Here is a 5,908-nt window from a genome sequence, read left to right as displayed (position 1 = left end):
TTTACAAATAAGTATACTTTACCGCCAGACTACCAGGTCCACCTGTAAACTATAGATGAAAAATATCATCATCTAGTACCGGTATTTCGCAAAGCAAGAAAACAGATTATCGCGCCATATTTTTCCGAATCCTAAGTTCAGTGCCAGGCCGCTATTAGCGCTGCTGTCGGTTACTGCTTCCGTATCGCAACATGGTCTTTGCAGTTCTGATATTTTGGAGTTCTGCGGTTACGGCACTGCTGCAGCGTGGCAAAACCTTCTGTTATGTGTGTTTGTTTATTTAGTGTGAGGTGGATTAAGTGCAATCAACTCAGATTGTTCAGTTTTATACCTTTCCGTAATTGTGGATCATGGATAACGGCAATTCAAGTAAACTGAGGTCTCCCTACATGTCAATAAAACGTAATGAAACTTCCTGGCAGATTAAAACTGTGTGCCCGACCGAGACTCGAACTCGGGACCTTTGCCTTTCGCGGGCAAGTGCTCTACCAACTGAGCTACCGAAGCAAGACTCACGCCCGGTATTCACAGCCAGGCCGCTATTAGCGCGGAAGGTAGGAGACGAGGTACTGGCGGAAGTAAAGCTGTGAGTACCGGGGGTGAGTCGTGCTTCGGTAGCTCAGTTGGTAGAGCACTTGCCCGCAAAAGGCAAAGGTCCCGAGTTCGAGTCTCGGTCGGGCACACAGTTTTAATCTGTCAGGAAGTTTCATAGCAGCGCACACTCCGCTGCAGAGTGAAAATCTCATTCTGAATAAAACGTAATGTTAATCAAACTAATACAAATTCATACAAATTAATTTCATTTGTATTGTCGGTATCCACTTTGACATTTATAGGGAGAGATTTTTCGTTGTGACAAATATTAAGTGGTGAGACGAAAGAAATTAAGCGTCCCTAGATTTGGTGAAATAAATTAGTTGTTTATCTCAGCTTGAATATAGAATGCAGAGATGCTTTGAAACTGTTTATCAGTGACAATTACTTCTTAAATATTTCTAGAACCAATAAAAATAAATCTTTAAGTTAAGTAAATTAATTAGTAAAACACTTAGTATTTTATTTTAATACACTGTAGCTTTATTCCTACAACCTACAGATTTTATTTCCTCCAGCAAAAAAGGTAGCAACCCTAAGTACATACAAAGGTTAGGGGGGGGGGGGGGGGGGGGGAGGTCTGCTCTCGGTGGACCTTACACATCGCTCCCACGTATGCGTTGCTAGTAACGGGGTAGCCTATAAATTAAACTGTCCTAAATGCTTTCTTAACACGTACGCTCACGTCACATGACGAGTCGTGTTTAGAATGTCTTTATTAACAATTTCCTTAAGTTTCTGGTAAAACTTAGGCCTGTTTTAAGGTATGTCACGACAGAAATGATTACCTTTTCGTAGCTGGTGTTCAGTCATGGAGACGTTTTACATGCCGTCGTGGTCTCAATTGACTGAAAAAATTATTTATTCATAAAATGAACCATCGAAATTTTGACCGTGTAACCATTATCAAGTGTGGCACTTCGAAACTTGTGCATCAGCAAAAAAGCTTTAAAAATATTTGGCGTTTATGTATGTCACCATCAAGTGCAAATGTTCAAATGTGTGTGAAATCTTATGGGACTTAACTGCTAAGGCCATCAATCCCTAAGCTTACATACTACTTAAGCTAAATTATCCGAAGGACAAACACACACACCCATGCCCGAGGGAGGACTCGAACCTCTACCATCAAGTCTATACGCCGAATATTTGACGGCAAGACCGTCTCATTAAGCGAGCACATGACTATATCCATAAAAATTATAAAGTGTGTGTATGTATGTACGTATGTATGTATATTGCACATCTCCTGCTAAACCACTGGACCGATTTCAATGGAAGTTTTTAGAAGCATCATTTACTGTTCGGAAAGAATCACTGTCGGGGAGTACACGCGTGCTTTAGTTATCCATTATTTGAGAATCAGAGCACTTGAGACTTGCAACGAACTTCACACACAATTTTGAACCTTGACAAAACTTTTTCTCGCTGATTCCCACAAAATGATGAAAGCGAAAAAAGTTCGCCGCTTACTACATTCCTGCTGTTCATGCCGTACAGCTGCTACATGAAGCATGACGTCTTAATTTATTACTTGTTTACTGTTAACTTTATTCCTGATACCTTTTTCAGACAGTATTCACATATACCACTGAATGTACCAGGATAATTACATTATTGTTCGAAACTTGGATTAGAAGGTATGGCATCATAAACATTAAGATACGTTAAAAATTACCGCCTCATGCAGGTCGTTTGAATTTATTAGCTTACTTCTATTTGCAACATTTTTCGCAGACAATACCCACATCAGCCGCTGAATCTGGCTACGAAAATTTGCCGTTGTACGACATACAGTTCAAGAGATATGACATCAAATACTGAGATGCGAGAAAATTCTGCCGCATCGTGTACGACGTTATAATTTATTACTTCTTTGCTCTATTTCCAATATAAATCGCAGACAGTATCCACTTATGCCGCTGATTGTGCCAACAAAAATATATCTTTGTACGGTACACAGTTCAGGAGATAAGTCGTCAGATACTGAGATGCGTAAAAAAACTTCCACATCATGCATACCGTTTTATTTTACTTCTTGTTAGTTACTAACTCTATACGCAAAATATTTCGCAGACAGCATCCGCATATGCTGCTGAAAGTACCTAAAGAGAAATATATCATTTTACGGTACATAGTTCAGTAGATATGATGTCATAAACACCGATATGCGTGAAAAACTGCCGCGTTACGCATAATGTTTTAATTTATTACGTCTCTGCTAGTACCTCTTTTCACAACACATTTCGCAGACAGTAGACGAATATTGCACTGGATGTATCTGTAAAATAATACCATTGTACATCTCTTACTTCGGGATACACAATATCATAAGGTTAAGGTGTCTGACAAACTACTGGGCGAAATTCGCTAGACATACAGGTGAGATATATATAAAAATACGCATGAAATAAGTTGAAAATGCAAGTAAATCCACCAGTGAAAGGCTCATTATAAACTCCTGGAAGATTTCAATTTGGTACACATATTAGTTAGAATCTAGAAATAAATACTTTTGGGGTAAGAACTACTAGCCTATTGGGGTGAATGTGATAAGGTGAAGAGAGAAAGGAGGACAAAGAGATGAACAGGATCTATGCACAAACTGGAGGACGAGGAGACAGACAGAGGGAGAAGGAGATGAAGAGACAGAAGGAGAGAAGGAAATGGACAGACAAAGGGAAGATGAGGAGATAGAGAGGGGAGAGAAGGATATGGACACAGAGAGGGGAGAGTAGGAGATGGACGCAGAAAGGAAAGAGGAGGAGTTGTGCTGGGAGAGGGGGAGGAGGAGAGACAGAGAGGAGAGGAAGAGATGGGCAGAGAGAAGGGGAGGATCAGCAGAGAGAGGGGGAAGACGAGAGGAGCGGAAGGGGAAGGAGCAGATCGACAGATTGACAAGGAGAAAATTAACATAGAAATGGGAGGAGAGGAGTGGACAGAAAGAAGGGCAGAAATTGGGAGGTGAAGGAGATTGAGAGGGAGTGGAGATGGACAGAGACAAGGAAGTGTGGAGATGGTGGACAGGGACAGGGGGTATGAGTAGAAAGAGGAGGCAGGAGATGTGGGTAAGGAGAGAGGAAATACGTAGAGAGAATGGGCAGGAGGAGGTAGATAAAGGGAGAACAGAGGAGGAGATGGACGGAGAGATGGCAAGAGTAGATGGATAGAGAGAGGAGGGAGTAGGAAATAGACTATTAGAAGACTGTAATAAATAAATACTTGGGACGACGACGGGTTTCTCAGCTAGAACATGATAAAAATAGCGTAAATTATATGTACTGTTAGAGTTGCTGTCATATTTCGATCTTTTGGCGATAACAATGTCACTGATATCGGTTAGATACCCAGCGATGGAGAGCGATATGGAAAAAAACTAACATTATCACTAATGCAATTCCCTGATCATTCCAAATCCAAATTTATTTGCCATGTTTGTCAAACGTCAATTACCTGCTGTAATCCGTACGTCTTAACAAGGGCACAAGTTTTTTGGCTGTTGGAATTCAGCGGGGTATAGCCTTATCTTACATAGGGGACTATAATTTGATATGTGATACTAGCGCGGACACGCAAACAACCAAGAAATCGGCACAGACAGAAACCAGGAAGACAAGCGATCGCAACACCAACTCTAACAGAATTCAACAAAGACACGAATAAACTATTTCAAACAAGAAAAGTGGGCATTCCTCAAACTGGCAACCCGGGGCTGGCATTGACTACGCGAATTTCTACCTTAATGATAGCGCCTCATGACCAAGAGGTGGTTGATCCCATGTAATTATGAGTACAAACTTATTTGGTACTGCAACTTCCTGGCAGATTAAAACTGTGTGCCAGACCGAGACTCGAAGTCGGGACCTTTGTCTTTATCGGGCAAGTGCTCTACCAACTGAGCTACCCAAGCAACAGTGCTTCTGTTAAGTTTGGAAGGTAGAAGACGAGGTACCGACAGAAGTGAAGCTATGAGGACGGGGCGTGAGTCGTGCTTGGGTAGCTCAGTTCAGTCCGCCTTTAGCCGCGGAGCAGCTCGGACTTGTTTACGTGCCGGCTGTCGAGGTTCGCGGAAGAAGCGGTGTTTACACCGTCGTCACTCGTGTGTGTTAATGATTGACTCGAACGCAATGGCACACAATTTCCGAAAAACCACGATACAGTTCACGTTCTGTAACGAGTATGCAACACCGAAGGCTTTCGAAATCGAACGTTTCTTGAGGGACGAAGTGCTCTTCATTACACGGAGATTATTGGAATTCATTTATCAATCGTGAGCAGCACTCTTTACGTAAAGGTGATTGACGACGCAGCATGCGATAGGATCATTGAAGCCGCCAAACGAGGATTCCAGTTCCGACACTCTGATGGTCATATTGGCGAAGTTTTAGTCGCTCATTCGGGCCTGGGAGTGCGTATAATTCGAGTCTTCGAGCTGCCTTGGTCACTGAATCACTCCAGCCACATGGCAGAGTTATTAGTCATACGGCCGAACGTTGGGCAAGTTTTAGCACGTATCCAGTGCACAATGGTGTCCGACAGGTGTGAATTGCCCTTACGAAACATGTGCCATCGTACATAAACATCGGAGGCTGTACAGCTATTGTCATCTATGTTGGACAGCCCCGGACATGCTCCGGGAGTGGTGGTGAAGGACATCTTCGATCTGCGTGTATACAGAGGAGACTCGTGCAACTCCCCAGGGGAGACTTTCACAAACCGACTACACCAACGTCACTGCCGATGACTTACGTGGCGGCGTTTGGCGAGGAGGTGATGCCGAGGTCGGAGCGCACTATCGAACCGACGCCGCAGGTGATTGAAGCGCCTTCGGACCCCATTGAAGAAGAATGGCTCCGACCAACCTCCAATCTCAGACACCACAGGCGGTGCAGAAAGAGGATGATAGCATCACAATAGGCATGGAAGCTGAAGTGGAACGGCCCCAGGGCGTGGTGGCGGCGGCGAGACAGCAGGAGAGCCATGATTCGCCAACACCAGAGGCCGAGGTTAGGGCCCGCAAACAACGCTCGCCAAAGCGCCGCAAGAACCGCCGTCTAAACTCTGCGGAGACGCTCCCTTATCTCCTTGGGAGCCCAGATGAGTCAACCTCTATGGATTTGTCTGACTTGGAACCACAAACTTCGGATGTCGCAGACCATATGAATTCGGACGGTGAAAAAATGTCATGTCGTTCAGACGACGCATCCGCTCTGGGGCCTGATACCCCTTTTTTGGCGGAGTCTAATGCTGCGAAAGAACAACAGATGTCACACATCAACGCCGCACTGGAAAATTTAGAGCCCTCCAATAATAC

At 43.9% G+C, this 5,908-nt stretch overlaps 1 non-coding gene across 1 annotated transcript; it reads left to right on the top strand.

Moving 5' to 3' along the window:
* Positions 1–607: 607 nt before the first annotated feature.
* Positions 608–682, top strand: Trnal-caa (transfer RNA leucine (anticodon CAA)). The gene has a single exon. It is a non-coding gene; the product is annotated as a tRNA-Leu (tRNA).
* Positions 683–5,908: the final 5,226 nt, after the last annotated feature.

The sequence above is a fragment of the Schistocerca gregaria genome, chromosome 6, assembly GCF_023897955.1.
Source record: "Schistocerca gregaria isolate iqSchGreg1 chromosome 6, iqSchGreg1.2, whole genome shotgun sequence".
NCBI lineage: Eukaryota > Metazoa > Arthropoda > Insecta > Orthoptera > Acrididae > Schistocerca > Schistocerca gregaria.
The sequence above is the reverse complement of the archived record's forward strand: the minus strand, read 5'-3'. Positions and strand labels throughout refer to the sequence as shown.